Here is a 17,153-nt window from a genome sequence, read left to right on the forward strand (position 1 = left end):
TATCTTGCTAGGTAGAGTTGGGCCAGTCCGCTGCGCCACTCTGACCTTGGTGAGGCCTTCTGGGCGCTGGTGAGAATGTAGCCAGGACCAGGAACAAAACCTTGAAGGGGGGCGTCGGCCCAGCCCAAAGAGGACAATATCATGCTTGGTAGAGTTGGGTCCAGTCCGCTGCGCCACTCTGACTTAGCGGAGGCCTCTTGGGAGCTCACTGGCTTCGGGTTCGTAGGAACTCCGAAGTTAAGCGAGTTGGAGGCTGGAGCAATCCCAGGATGGGTGACCACCGTGGGAAGTTGCTCTGTGAGCTCCCAGGAACAAATCCGTGAGGGGGGGCGTCGGCCCAGCCCAGAGCGGACAATATCTTGCTAGGAGGAGTTGGGCCAGTCCGCTGCGCCACTCTGACTTAGAGGAGGCCTCTTGGGAGCTCACTGGCTTCGGGTTCGTAGGAACTCCGAAGTTAAGCGAGTTGGAGGCTAGAGCAATCCCAGGATGGGTGACCACCCTGGGAAGTTGCTCTGTGAGCTCCCAGGAACAAAACCTTGAGGGGGGGCGTCGGCCCAGCCCAAAGAGGACAATATCATGCTTGGTAGAGGTGGGTCCAGTCCGCTGCGCCACTCTGACCTTGGTGAGGCCTTTTGGGAGCTCACTGGCTTCGGAGTTGTAAGAACTCCGAAGTTAAGCGAGTTGGAGGCTGGAGCAATCCCAGGATGGGTGGCCACCCTGGGAAGTTGCTTCGTGAGCTCCCAGAAACAAAACCGTGCGGGCTGGTGAGAATGTAGCCAGGCCCAAAGCGGACAATATCGCGCTACGGCGGAGCCGGTCCGGGGTGTGACATGGCTCTTGGCTTCTAGAAGTGCATGCATTGAATTGAAGGTCATTCTCAAGCCTATGTAAGCTTGTCAACTGATTAGAACAATCTATAAGTGCCTCGGGACTCAAAAAGCAACAAGTCCCATAGGTCAACCCGGGACCTCGTGGGGTCCACAACCTCAAAATTCTGCTCCGAGAATTCCTAGAGGTTCTAACATGCCTAGGACATATGTCCCGAGAGTCTAGTCTCGATTGAACGGTCGGATTACTCACAATCGGACGGTTATTGTAAACATAGCCTTAGGGTTGGTCTTTTCGGAGTATCCGGGGTCCCATTCACAATCCATTAAATCCTACACAATCCTGGAATTACATAAATCAACATATAAGAAATTGACTGCGATCCAACGGTTCAAACGCATCGAACCTGGAAATCACACAATATGCGAGATCTGTTCGGGGTTCAAACATTGTCCAAATTGAGATCCGCGAATTCCTACTCGCTCGTGACAACATAAGGATAATTTTAGAACATAATGTCATACCAACACCCTGCCCACGCGCCGCCACAAGCACCGTCAGGGCGTGGGTGTCTAGAGTAAACTCCGACGGCCAGAAAAACTCCAAACCGCTGTCCAAGATTCCTATGCTAGGCCTAGGAAATCAATTAGAGTCACTTTTGTTCTTGGACCAAGGCCAACAACTAACCGGAACTAGCCGGAACGAAACCGAAACCATCGGCATAACATGGGTATATGGAACAATCTATAAAACTTCAAAATCTATCTTTAATACCTACATAAATGGATAGAGCATGAAGATTAGATGAAGTTTCGTACCTTACTCGACGGATTCCATGCCCGGGGTGGCCTGAAAATGCAAAAATACCGCCGAAAAAAGCCTAATCATTTGTTAGCTTCGATTCAAGCTCATCATTAGCCAATTGGATCGGGTCTTAGGTGGGTTTTATAGAGGAGGACGAGATGAACACTTTTCCTGAAGGTTGCGTGGCCATCTGGTGAACGAGAACGTCGATTTTGTGGCTTGGAAGTCGAACAGTCACTGTTGCTACAGTGACTGTCAAAAAACCAAGAAGAAAAAAAAGGCTGAAGCTGCTGGAGAAGGAAGAAGGAGAGAAAAATAAAAAGAGTTCGGGGTACTGTAGCAGGTACTGTAGCAATAAGAAATTTTAAAATTTCGTTTACGTCCTTTACGTTTCTTGATCTTTCCTCCTTCGTTAGAGCATCCACAGTTGGGGGGCGGGGTGTAAATTCAGGGGTGTAAAGCCAGTTTTACATCCCCTTTACACCTCCGGGGGGTGTAAATACGTTTTTGCTCTAATAGGAAAAGATGTAAATCTAAGATGTATAATTGTTTTGTTTGTTTTTCCTCTCGTTTCTAGGGTAGGTCCCGCCTGCAAAAGATGTAAAAATAGATGTAAATGTACATTTTATTTTACATCTCCCCATTGAAGATGATTCCGGTGACAAGGGGTGTATATTTAACATACACCTCCGTATATACCCTCCCATTGTGGATGCTCTTACAACTCAGAATTGGGCGTGCCACATGTCTACAAACTCGTATCGTCGAACTCTACGCAATGGTACCACCCAAATCCCCAAATTCCTCCCCAGTCAAAAAGTCAATTTTAAACATAATAAAATATTCTATGAGTATAATTGTCTTTTCTCAGAATAAATTATTAATTAAAAATTAATTAAAGACCAGGTAGTTACAGTGGATGCTCTAACAAGGCATGAGCTCCTACTGGGAAAAAAAAATTTAATGGGGCCAATCATCAATTATTTTGAATTCTAGCTACCCATTCTTTGACTCACCTGCATATATAGGGGAATGCTAGCAACCTTCTCTCCAATTTTCTTTTTTGGACATTCTCCCTTTTTCTCATGACATATGTCACATTCTCCCTTTTGCTGCAAAGGAAAAATAAGTGCTAATTGGAATTGCTCAGTTAGACACATCCTTCGTGAACAAAACTGTGCAGCTGATGCTTTGGCTGCTATTAGTTTTGATTTTAATCCAGGTCTGCATATCTTTGAGGAGATGCCAGCTTGCATTACTGACATCCTGGCTGCTGATGCAAGGGGAGACTCCAGGCCTCGTCTTCTCTGCTTCTAGTTGGTTGGCTTGTTCTCTTGGGGTTTAGTCCCCTCTGTTATCAAAAAAAATAATGTAATTAATGCATCAAATAACATAACATTTGTTTCCAAATTTGCCCTTATTTTTTGTATTGATTTTAATGTTTCCTTAAATTTATTATCCAAATTTGTTACAACTTTCTTATCACCTTGTTAAAAAATTAAATAAGAAAAAATATTAGTTTTTTTTTTCCTTTTTTGAAAGACTCCAACAAATAAGACTTACCTAATTAATGGTTTCGAAGAAAAAAAATCAATAATCAAACTTACCGAATTAATGGTTTGAAAATGCAATCAATGAACTTCCTTTTAAAACAGACTTCCTTTGAAAGACGTCTTTTGTCTGTATAAAAAAAAAGGATATATCTTTTGTGGATATTTTTAAGGTCATTATTGTGTTTTAAACAAAAAGTTTTTCCTCTAAAAAAAAAGACATTTTCTTTTTTTAAAAAAAAGAATTTTTTATTTTTTTAAAATATTTTTTACATATGGTAAGAGAGTTGTAAAAAAAATTTGACTGATTGAAGGACAATACATTTAATAAGGGTAAACTTGGAAAACAAAAGGTGGTTTGTTTGATGTATTAGTGTCATTATTTTAAGTGTATGAGAAGTGACACATGTCATGAGGAAAAGGAAAAAGGTCCAAAAGAGAAAGTTGGAGAGAAGGTTACTAGCATTCCGCATCATTCAATGAAACAAACTCTAACAGTTAGTTCTTTCTCATGTGAAAATTTTTACATTTCTCACTTCTTCACATGCACACTACCTTTTCTTAACTGGTCTGTCAATTTTCTATTATGTATGAACTTATTGATGTGTATGAGTTGCTATCGTGTATTGGGGGAACAAACAAAAAAGGAGACAGATTAGTAAATGAAATAATGTATGGAATTTCCATTATTTCTTTATGTAATTTTCATATTAAATGACGAAGAAAATTCTAGAGGAAGACAGATTAGTCAATGAAATCATGTATGGAATTTCCGTTCTTTCTTTATGTGATTTTCATATTAAACAAGAAAATTCTAGATGAAGACAGATTAGTCAATGAAATAAAGTATGGAATTTCCGCTATTTCTTTATATAATTTTCATATTAAATGACGAAGAAAATTCTAGAGGAAGACAGATTAGTCAATGAAATAATGTATGGAATTTTTGCTCTAGGAAGACAGATTAGTCAATGAAATAATGTATGAAATTTCCTTTATTTCTTTATGTAATTTTCATATTAAATGATGAAAAAAAATTCTAAAGGTAGACTTATCAGAAAAGGATATACATGTGCTCATAAATGAAAAAGTAAAATACACGTCATCCTCTTTTGTTATGAGGAGTGGGACAAAAGTGGGTGTTTATAAGACTTTGAGGAAGTCTTTTACCAATCAATCAATGAAGACTAGAGGAAGAGTTTTACCAATCAATCAATGAAGACTAGAGGAAGACTTAAATACCAACGAATGGCTCCTTTTTTGGTTGGGGGAACGTGTGTGTGGGTGTTAAAATTCATTGGAGAAAGACTAGAGGACTATACCACATCATGTGGTAGATAATGTGTCAATTTGGAAATAGCTTTAGTAGCAAGTGGACTATACTAGCCACCTACAGCTTTAAGCCTGATCATTCAGATAATGCTTGTATCCTCTGTTTTACCGCGGCTACTAACATAAAGAAAGCCGATACTTTCGTTGCCTCTTCTACCTCCACGCGGCATTGCTCTGTCGGGCTTTCTCCTATTGCGGATAATTCCCCACTACTGCCTTCGGTAGGAGTATGGGCTGTGTCTCAATTAGTGTGGTTGATCTTCCGAATTGCCTTAGTTAGCTTTGCCTTACCAACTACCTAATTAGACACAAGGCCCCTCATCGGAGAAAAAGTTACTAGCAGAACTATATAAGACTTTTAACAGTTGTCACATATGATTATGTGTGTTAAACCCCTTTCAACCTTAACCCTAGAATTACACAGGGTAACAAGTATTATTTATTGAATTATCGAAATAGTACAATATTCTCAACAACTCATTCTTGATACAATAATTCCCTAATATAGTTGTAAGCTCTAATTAACCAATTATGTTACAAAACTAATTTCTTAACTAATCAATTAATAAACTGACTATGCCAGCTCATCACTAATCCAGCTCAGCAATGATGAAGGTTCCTAACAATGTGATCAGCCGATGTGTAGTGTTATTGATTAAAATATAGTCATCCCTACCACCTCATGTAAATCCCACAAGACTCTTATTCACGGAGGGGAAGAAAGTAGGGGGAATGCTAGCAACCTTTTCTCCAACCTTCTCTTTTGGACCTTCTGTTAGTATGAAAATAGTGTTGTCATTTCCTAGACTCTAGCATAGGTTGAAAATTAGTGTGTGAAGAATTGTTACTGGACGTTTTGGCACAACTCATTCAACCCCATACATCCGAGGCATGACTTGACCGATATGAGAAACTTGATTTCAGGTAAATCATGACATAATCATGCATTCATTATAGGATTCCTAGTTTGAGTTTTTTTCAATCAAGTATTTTTATGTTAATCTTATTTTTAATAGGATTAGACTTTATCTCTTAAGATTACTTTTCTAGTTGAACTCTATCTTGATTTAAGTTAAAATATTATCTTTTCCTAAGTGACGTGCACAATGCTTATCTTCCAATTACCTTGCTTTAGGAGTCAATTGGTTCTTCATAAAAGTGGACGGTTGGTAACATCATTAAGAGTCCTTAATGAATCAGACTTTGTATTTTTATTGAATCAGAATTTATATTGTTAATCGGATAACAGTTTGGCCCTTGTGTGGCGTCTCATTTAGGAGATCATATTGCACCAGGTTTAAAAGAGTCTTAGCTGAATTGGTCTTAGAGTTATAATTGTTTTGGAAGTGTAGTCTCGCAAGTTTCTCTCATGTGAGAGAAAATTGCTTTGAATAAAAGGATGTTTGTTTCTTTTCATTGTAGCTTTTGAACGTATAAAATTGTTGGGGTATATTGAATCTACGTTGGGAAAAGCTGCTGTACTTAGTTTACTCGGTAAGTCATCAAGTGCTTCTGTTTCTTGGTGATCGATCGAATTCATTCATCATTCATATTGCATTCATTTGCATTGTTCGGTGACTCATACGGTTGAGGGCACCAAGACCGTGGTGACTGTTTTTCCTCCGGTGAGCTTGAAGCAATCGTGACCAGTATTGCGTTCAACATAAGGAGTGTCGAAGATCATCCTGTGACAGAAGTTGAATTACAAAGAAGTTGGTAAACGTTATCTAGAATGTGTCTAGGATAAATGTGTGAGTACTTCTTGTAATCATCATTCTATAGTGGATTTGTATTGGACTGAGGAGTCCCGTGGATTTTTCCCAGATGAGGGGTTTTACGACATAAAATAATTCTCTGTGTGTTTCTTTATTTTATGTTCAGCACGTTTCAGGATTGATAAGCTATATCAATCTTGCTACATAAGTTTATTTTTACTTATTTGATTATAATATTAAATTGGCCTATTCACCCCCCTTTAGGCATTTTTAGTCATCCTACAGGTATTTTCACATTTTTCCTTTTCCTCATGACATGTGGATTTTTTTAAGGTCATTATTGTGTTTTTTTTTATAACAAAAAAAAAAAAAACGTTTTCCTCTAAAAAAAATGGTAAGAGAGTTGTAAGAAAAATTGGATAAATTGAAGGACAATACATTTAATAAGGATAAACTTGAAAAACAAAAGGTGGTTTGTTTGATGTATTAATGTCATTATTTTAAGTGTATGAGAAGTGACACATATAATGAGAAAAAAGAAGAAGATTGGAGAGAAAGTTACTAGCATTTCCTATATATATATATATATGTATTTTTTTGGTGAGAAAAGTCCCTTCGAGTAGTCAAGAAATTGTACAGGAAATTGTACTTTTTTTGTCTTTTCGCATTTTTCTTTTCATGTTAAAGTAGTTCAGGACCGTCCTTTTTCAAAGCAGACATGTGCAGTTGCAAAAGACCATCGTGCATGTTTATGGGAAAAAACAAAACCTCCAGCCCACTTGGCTATAAATTATTGTATGTATGTCATTTACCTTCTTCTTCTTCTTCTTCCTTTTTTTTTTTTCCCTGCATGTCATTTACTATTTTACGTGATATGTGCATCTGTGAGAATGATAGCTTTCTTCTTCTTCTTCAATTTTTTTTTTTCCCTGCATGTCATTTACTATTTTACGTGATATGTGCATCTGTGAGAATGATAGCTCCCAAACGCTCGGCACCATGAGTGATAAACTATTTTGATTATAGAATTTAAAGTTAAATGATTTTAATTATGTGGAAATTTTGTGCAATTAGAACAAGAGAGAGAATGGATTTCTTGAGTTTTTGTATCGTCCTGCTAAACCTTTTCTTTGTGTTGTTGTTCGCAATTATTCAAGCGTTGCAAAGCAAAGCCAATCCCAAAAGGCATCTTCTCCCACCTGGACCAAAGCCATTTTCCTTCATTGGCAATCTTCTAGAGCTTGGCAACAAACCCCATCTCTCTCTCACCAAGCTTTCTCAAATCTATGGCCCCATTATAACTCTGCAATTCGGCCAATATTCATATTGGGGATTCTCCATCCCCACCTTTAATGGGGAATGGGTTCCCCGTCCAGCCCCACCTTTTGGGATTAGCCTTGCTTTGCAGAGCTTGAATAATTGAGAACAACAACACAAAGAAAGATGGCACCAGGTATGTCAGAGGTCGTATACTTAAGTAAGATGGCACCAGGTATGTCTTTACGTATTTCAGATTGTGTGAAGATTTTGAACATGTATATTAAAGAAATCTAACAGTTGGTATCAGAGCCAGGTTGTTTGCACATACTAAAATCGTTTTCCAAGCATGCCTATTACGATTTCTTATCTGTTTATGCCATGATGAGTTTTTGGTGATGTTCAAAATTTGAAGATGGATTAAACATGTTTTCTAAATATCAAGAATATTAAAGAATCTGGAAAAGCATGTTTTAATTTGATTTTCATATATTCAAATTTTTAAACACGTTTTTGACCTACCCGATGACCTTAAAACCCCAAAAATGCCCATATGTAATAGCATAGCTGTGAGTTTTGTTAATTATGTCATTCCCTATTTAGAGCGGTATTTTACGTCAAAAGCGAACACCAAAAACGTCTAAAACACTGTTCACTGCAGAAATTACTATTCACTACAATTTAGGGTTTTCTCTCTTGAACTGTGTTTGTTTCGTTATTTTCTGAGCTAGATAGGTGCTTGTCTTTGTTCTGAGAATCAACAAATTTTTCTTAACAAAACCAAACATAAATACTCAAACCCTAAAGAAATAACAAAAATTGCATCATACCTAAATTACTTGATAAGTTTCTTCAACAAATAGAATCTATCCTGTAATTTATTTATGATGGCACAAGATAACACGTAATTTGTGTAAGGTATAAGTAATCTCTTGCCACAAAGGTGTGATACTTAATTAAGGAAGCTTGCATATGTTATTTATTAGTTTTGTGAATAAAGTGAAACGGAAAAACTAACAAATTGAGAATCGGTGTCTTGGAAAGTAATTATGTTTTTTTTTTTTTTTTGGGCAAATCCTTACATCTTTGAACACTCTCTCAATCAATTTCTCACAAATTGAAAGATTCACTGGATCAAACTTCAAAACATGGACGTATGATTTTGAAGTTATTCTCGGAATGAATGAGATCGTTTATGATCTCACTCATGATTATATTTAATTCAAGCTAGCCATTTCGCTTATGTGTCTTGTAGTACAAGCTTCTAGAGCTTAGGGAAAAGAAAAAGCCTCGGGTGGTTAATAGGAGCCACTCGTGTCAACTAATCACAAATGAAATTCTAGTAAAGAATACAATGGAGCTAATTAAGAAGCGGAACGAAGATAAGCTGGAGCAAAAAAGGGCTAAGATGCAGTGACGTCGTCAATCTTATGGAGGACCCATAAGGATATACATGGCTACAAAGGATGGTCTCAGAAGTCTCAGGATCACTGTAAAGCTCGGTGTATGCGCTTATGGGAGAGGACGAAACATCAATAAGCTAATTCGATACAAAAATCTCCTAGTGCAGTTTATGAAACATACGCCCCAAGTTGAATCACTTGTTGAGATTTTTGATACCTCCACTAATAGGGAGATAGTGGTACTTAACCCGTTCCCTGCTAGGGAGAACAACACTTTCATGGCAGCATGTTGTGACAAGGAGGATTAGATAGCTACATGTTGTTTTCATTAAATATTATTGGAATATTTAATTTTAAGTTGGATTTAGGATTTATTTTAAAGTTGGATGATGTAGTTTCATTACCCTAAATAAAGAGAAATTTAATTTCTATTTCAAGATTATTAAGACTTGGTTTTATTTTGGATTCAATAAAGATGTTTTTGTATCTCAGAATTCAAAGACAATAAAGATGGATAATATTGTCTCAATTACAATAAATCTTTTTGATCTCAACAAACGGGTGTTCACCATTAAACAGAATGGTGCACTCGTCCACAAATACTACAGCCAGCTGCAGCACATCTTTCAGGAAATTGAATCGCATGCACTGCGACGCCGATGTGACTGAGTGCCAGACAGAACTGGATCGTCTTCGTGTTCACCTTTTTCTTGCCGGGCTCGACCCTGAGTTTGATCAAGTTCGGGGGGAAATCCTACGCAAAGATCCTAAATGAGACCTTGACCAAAGCTTTGCATATGTATGTCGCGAAGCTCAACAACGACTGACCATGGGCAGTGCTCCGGAAATCGCTGTGATGGTCACTCAACATCAACGGGGCCCTTAGATCTCTACTGGTGGCTCTTCTCATACTACGGTCACAGGTACTCATCTGGAGCATAAATGCACTCACTATGGTGGAAGTAAACATACCCGTGCTGGTTGTTACGAATTGATTGGGTGCCCGGATTGGTGGGACCACTCCAAAGCTCCCCGCAAGAATAGGAGCAAATCACCCAACACATCTTCTGACTCAGATCTTGTAAGTCCTGCTGTTTCAACTACACCGGCTCCTGCCTCTGCATCTGTAGCCATAACAGGTACCCAAGGTTATGTTTTACATAGTTCTTCAAAGAAACATGCATGGATCATTGACACCAGAGCCACTGATCATATGACCTTTGATCCTGGACAAATTGCTTCTCATACACCGTCTCCTCAATCAGTGGTGTCTAATGCCAATGGTACCCATCCCTTGTAATTAGGGAGGGTTCACTCTCTCTCTTTCTGATTCTTTCAATTTGGATTATGTGTTGATTGTTCCATCCTTACATCATAATCTCTTGTCTGTTGCCCAAATTACTAAGGCTTTGAATTGCACTGTAACCGTTTGGCCTACTCATTGTGGTTTTAAGGACATTCTCAGTAACAAGACAATTGGTTGTGGTACTAGGAGGGGCAAAATTTACTACTTGGACTTAGCATATGACAGTGAAGCACACTACCGAAGTATGGTTATGGCATCGGCGTCTTCGATATGCTTCGTTTGGATATTTACAGAAGCTATTTCCTCCTTATTTTCCAATTTAGATATTTTCAATTTTAAGTGTGACATTTGTGAACTGGCTAAGAGCCATCGTGTTCCTTTTCCCTTAAGTTCAAATAAAAGTTTGGTTCCATTTTCTCTTGTTCATTCTGATGTTTGGGGCCTTGCTAAATTACCACTCTAGGGGGAGCTCGATGGTTTGTCATGTTTATAGATGATTGCACCCGCATGACCTGGGTTTCCCTTCTATTAAAAAAAAAAAGGAAGTCAGTTCCAAGTTTCAATAGTTCTGTCAAATGGTGGAGACTCAGTTTCATGCCAGAATTCAGATTCTTCGTTCTGACAATGACGGAGAATTTCTTGACCATGATCTTAACAAGTTCTAACAAGATCATGACATCATACATCAACGCTCACGCCCCTACACTCCCCAACAAAATGGAGTCGCTGAAAGAAAAAACATACATTTATTGGAAGTAGTTCGTGTCTCTCTCTTTGGTGCCAATATGCCTCGATCTTTTTGGAGAGAAGCTGTCGTCTCTACAGCATACCTCATCAATCGGATTCCTTCCAATATCCTAAATTTCAAAACACCACTTCAAACGCTTCACCATCATATCCAAATACCTCCTACCCCAAACCTGGAACCCTGTATTTTTGGCTGTTGGAACCTTGTATTTTGGCTGTGTTGTATTTGTCCACTTACATGATCACCAACGAAGCAAATTAGATCCCCGAGCTGAGAAGTGTGTTTTCATTGGCTGTGCACCTCATTAGAAAGGATACCGGTGTTATCATCCTCCTAGTCAGAAGGTCTACAATTCCATGGATGTTGTGTTCCAGGAACATGACTTATATTTTTCAGCAGTACATGAGGAGAATCAAGAATCCACCACTCCTCAAATTCTCAATTTTTTCCCCAAGATGTCGCTCTGCTTCAAAACGACTGGTTGCCAGTGGAAAGCGATCGGTCGCCCCCCTTAGGTCTTCAAACACATGGAGAACTTGCTTCCAAACGATCAGTCGCCAGAAGACAACAAATGGTCGCCAGAGGAAAATTATCAGTTGTCTCCACGCTGTCAAAATTAGGAGGAGGAAATTGAACCGTTTTATGAGATTTTGCTCGCTTTAGTTCTAGTACCACACCAATCACCTGCTGAGGAAGTCATTCATGTAACATCTTTCCCTAAAACTGATAACACTAATAAAATATCCCATGATGATTTGATTTCAGAAGGCATAGAGCCTACATGTCAGCTTCCAGAAAGGAAGAATCGTGGCAAACCTCGAGTACAATATGAAGCAAATCTTAAAGCCAACGGAAAATACCCCATCAATAATTATATATCTCTCAGTAGATTATCAGAGTCACATGTGCACTATGTAAAGCAGTTGGCTGACATATCTGTCCCCAACAGTGTGACTGAAGCAATATAAGACCCAAAATAGAAAGAATCCACGAATGAAGAAATGCGAGCTCTGCAAAAGAATGTCACATGGGAACTCATGCCCTTACCTCATGGAAAGAAGACAGTAGGATGCAGGTGGATTTATACTGTGACACTCAAAGCAGATAGATCCATTGAAAGATATAAAGCTAGATTGGTGGCGAAGGGGTGCACACAGAGATATGTGATAGACTACCAGGAGACCTTTGCCCCAGTAGCCAAGATTAACACTATTAGAGTCCTATTTTCTCTAGCAGCAAAGCTCGATTGGCCACTACATCAGTTTGATGTTGAAAATGCATTCTTACATGGAGACTTGGAAGAAGAAGAATATATGGACTTACCCACAGGATGTAATTCAGCTCCTGACAAGAAGAATCAAGTTTGCAGATTTACTAGGGCATGGTTTGGCAGATTTACTAAATCTATGAAGAATTTTGGATATAAACCAAATAATTCATATCACACCCTGTTCTTGAAGCGTGATAAAAGAAAACTTATTGCATTGATTGTTTATGTAGATGACATAGTCATATTGGAAAAGACGCATGAGAGCAACTGAAGTTGCAAAAGTATTTGTCTCAGGAATTTGAGATGAAGGATTTAGATGATCTGAAGTACTTTCTCGGAATCGAAGTAGCAAGGTCAAAAACTGGTATATTTCTGTCTCAAAGGAAGTATGTATTGGATCGACGACACATGAATGCTTGGATATAAGCCTGCTGACACACCCATTTATATGAATCACAAGTTGTGTGAAGATATGAACTAAGAACCAACCAATATGGAACAGTACCAACGCCTTGTTAGAAGGTTGATATACCTGGCATACACAAGACTAGATATTGCATATGCTGTGAGTGTGGTTAGTCAGTTTATGCATTCACCCAGTGTTTCTCATAGAAATGCAGTTGATCGGATCTTAAGATACCTAAAGTCAGCCCATGGGAAAGGATTAATGTTCTAAAAAAATGGAGATCTTGAAGTTGTTGGATATACAGATGCTGATTGGGCTGGTTCCAGTACAGATAGACGCTTTACTTCTGGTTACTTTACATTTGTTAGAGGTAACCTAGTCACTTGGCAGAGTAAAAAATAAAATGTGGTTTCTCGGTCTAGTGCAGAAGCAGAGTATTGAGGAATGGCTCAAGGAGTCTGTGAATTATTGTGGATCAGAAGACTCTTGACAGAATTGGGCTTCAAGCTAGAAAAGCCAATGGAGTTGCATTGTGAGAACAAGTCAGCTATCGATATTGCCCATAATCCAATTCAACATGATCGAACCAAATATGTTGAGGTGGATAGACATTTCATCAAAGGAAAAATTGATAATAAGATCAGCTGCCTACCATTCTTGAAATCAGAAGATCAACTGGCAGATGTCTTAACAAAAGCTGTTTGTGGAAGAGTATTTCATGACTCACTTACCAAGTTGGGCATTGGTGACATATATACACCAACTTGAGGAGGAGTGTTGAAGTGAGTCTCCTAATTAATCAAGGAGATTTATTTCCTCGATTAATTAAGGGATTTACTTTCTTGTTTTATATAGTTGACAAATCATTGTATAATTAGGAGATACTATCCTAATTGATTACTGTATCTATATCCTTGTAAAGCACTTATGTAAATTCCTATATCTACCTTCTTATGGAGAAGAATAAAACTTAACCTAAAGTATTCAAACCATATTCATATTTTAGCAAGCTGTAGCCGCACCTTTCTTTTACCACTGTAACCTTTTCTTCTATTAGCCCGTTATTTTTGTGTCTCCGTTGCACTGTCTTCATTGCAGACCGTCCCCTCCATTGAGCTCTCCCGTGGCAAGCCACGGCAGCTCCATTTATCTCCCTGGGTAGTGATGGCCAAATTTCTGTTTCCTTACCGAGCCTCGTCACTGCTCACCGAGCATTCTCCTCACCAACCTTTATCTCTCTCATGCCGTGTAACTCAAGTGGTTTTGAACTAGGGATGGCAATGGGTCGAATCGGGCGTGGGTATGCCATTTCCATCCCCATCCCGTTTTTTTTCCAATTCCCACCTTCATTACTGCAATATTCATATTGGGAATTCCCCATCCCTACCTTCAACGGGGAATGGGTTCCCCCACCTGCCCCATTACGTACGGAAGAAAAATCAATATAAAACTACTTTTTTTGAAAGAAAAAAAACAGGACTAGAGCAAGATAATGAGTACATATAATATATTATCTATGTACAATGTTTACATATTGACTAGGAAGTTAACTAAATATATAAGTAGTATAGCTTAAGATTTGTATAAATTTTATAAATATATAATATAAAACTTAGTCGGCACAATCACTTTAATAACATATTTAAATATACTATATTCTAAATAGGGAGGGTTTGGGTCGGGGATTAAAATACCGTCCCTCCCCCTCCCCTAACACCATATCCAAAAAATTGACAGTACCTGCCCTCATACCCGTTTTTTTATCCTTCTTACCCGACCATTAGGGTCGAATTCATGTGAAGACCCTTACCCGTGGGAAAAATTGCCATCCATATTTTGAACAGTTATCTTCCTTGCACTCGAGATTCTGTGTTGAATCTCACCCACCCAATATCGATGCACTCGAGATTCTGTGTTGAATCTCACCCACCCAATATCGATCGCTTTTATTTTTTATTTTTAAAATAGAGACTATGTCGTGTATATATAATATATCTCAATCATTCATCAAGTTTGAATCTCAATAACAATTGGTTGTTGTAAGAACGTCCAGCAGAATTAACTATGAAGATTTATTGGGGTGCATAGAGTAATTGGACTGTCTTGGCTTTATGGGGCTCCTATCTATTATAGGGGGGATTCTTATCCTGGTGTATGATTTTTGTTTTGTAAAATCACCCCAGTTGCCCTTCAATATGATGGTAGATTGACCTTGCGAAGGCTATATCTAAAGGAAAAGCAAACAGAGCCATGCCACTAGAATACAGATTTTTGTTTTGTAAATTTTTTATTAAGTTATTCGGTGTTGATTTTTCAAGTACTTACCATGGAAAAAAAATGAAAAAGAATGATTTTTTTCATTGAAAAAACACTTTGGAATGAAGCTAATTTGTCCATCTAAAAAGGCTGTTTTAGCGGCTAGCTAGCAACTTTCTTTCTGTCCAAACTGGACGCATAACTAAGTTCAAACGATAAGACTTGTCGGATTGGGAGGCTCTCCCTCCCTCCTTCAACTTTTATGTGTGTGTGTGCGCGCGCGATTAGAACCAAAGAGAGAATGGATTTCTTTTGTTTTTGTATGGTCCTGCTAAGCCTTTTCTCTGTGTTATTGTTCTCAATTACTCAAGCTCTGCGAAGCAAAGCCAATCCCAAAAGGCATCTTCTCCCACTTGGACCAAAGCCATTTCCCTTCATTGGCAATCTTCTAGAGCTTGGAAACAAACCCCATCAATCTCTCACCAAGCTTTCTCAAATCTATGGCCCCATTATAACTCTGCAACTAGGCCAAGTAACAACGGTGGTTGTTTCTTCACCAAACACAGCCAAACAAGTCCTCCGAACCCACGACCAATTCTTGTCCAACCGAACCGTCCCAGATGCATTTCAAGCCTGTGACTTTCGCCAGGACAGCCTGCCATGGATACCACCTTCGGCCAAATGGAGAAGCCTTCGACAAATATGCAACTCTCAATTGTTCGCCGCCAAAATCCTTAAAGCCAACCAACCCAACCGCCGCGTAAAAGTGCAAGAGCTCATATCTCAGGTCAACGAAAGTGCAGTCAATAGTGAGGCGGTAGTTATTGGAAGGGCCGCTTTCACTATGCTCATTATGCTGTCTCGTACTGTTTTCTCAGTGGATTTGGCTGACCCAAGTAGCGAGATGGCCAGGGAGTGACTGTGTGAGGTTTGATGGAAGGGGTAGGGACCCTAAACGTGGGGGAATTTTTTCCTGTCTTTAGGAAAATTGATCCCTAGGGCATTAGGCGGTGCATGATCAAACATTTCAACCAGATGGAACAACTCTTTGACTGCATGATTAGCCAAAGATTGGCATCAAGAAAAGCCCATGATTATGTCAGAACCAATGATATGTTGGATACTCTTTTGAACATCAGTGAAGCGAACAGTGAGGACATGGACAAGACCAAAATTCAACATATGTTTCTGGTTAGTTATTTTGTCTTTGCTCATCATTATAGTTAAACTACTATATCAATTAATTTAATTTACAGAGAGAAGGGATTCGAACTTAAGTGCAAAGAGTTGGCGAACTGGCCTGGCCTGGCCTGACCGTCTACTCTCGTTAGGTGTTTTTTATATTGGTTTTTAATCCCATTTTGTTTTTCTGACTTGTTATGTTAAAAAGGCTCTGTTTGCCGCGGGCACTGATACAACTTCAGCCACATTGGAATGGGCCATGGCTGAGCTGCTACGCGACCTTGAAAAGCTGTCAAAAACTCAACAAGAGCTGGATCAAATCATTGGCAAAGGAAAACCAGTAGAAGAAGCAGAGATTGCTCGACTTCCTTACTTACAAGCAATAATCAAAGAGACCTTTCGGTTGCACCCAGCAGCTCCATTGCTTCTCCCTTGCAAAGCCGATTCAGACGTTGAAATCTGTGGGTATGTTGTACCCAAGGGTGCACAAGTGTTCGTGAATGCATGGGCTATCGGCAGAGACCCCAGCATTTGGGACAACCCAAGCTCGTTTATGCGGGAGAGGTTCTTGGGATTGGATGACCAAATTGATGTTACACGCAAAAACTTTGAGCTTATCCCATTTGGTGGTGGGAGGAGGATATGTCCTGGCTTGCCATTGGCAATGCGAATTCTGCCCTTGATTTTGGGTTCACTCATTAACTCTTTTGATTGGAAGCTTGAAGATGGGTTTATACCAGAGACCTTGAACATGGAAGAGAAATTTGGCCTCACCTTGTAGATGGCTCACCCTCTTAGAGCTCTGCCCAAGTCATTTTGTGAAATTTAATGGAGTCTATATATCTAAGTTAGTATTGAAACTTGTTAACAATCATGGTTGTAAGATTATTGTTTCCATAACAATACTTCATAATGGCTTTTGGGTCTAATGATATTTAGTTTCCACTCCCTTCTATTAAGCTCTTATATCAGAAAGAATGAATCTTTTCTCTTATCTTTTTTATGCTCTCTTTTATTCTTCTTCTTCTTATGATTCAATGAATCTTAATATGTGTAAACTTCAAATCTCATGCACATGAGTTTGTTGTATTATTAG

At 38.9% G+C, this 17,153-nt stretch overlaps 1 pseudogene; it reads left to right on the forward strand.

Moving 5' to 3' along the window:
* Positions 1 to 11,944: 11,944 nt before the first annotated feature.
* On the forward strand, positions 11,945 to 16,886 carry LOC117616259 (annotated as a pseudogene).
* The last annotated feature ends 267 nt before the right edge of the window (positions 16,887 to 17,153 follow it).

This window comes from Prunus dulcis, chromosome 1 (assembly GCF_902201215.1).
Source record: "Prunus dulcis chromosome 1, ALMONDv2, whole genome shotgun sequence".
Classification (NCBI taxonomy): Eukaryota; Viridiplantae; Streptophyta; class Magnoliopsida; order Rosales; family Rosaceae; genus Prunus; species Prunus dulcis.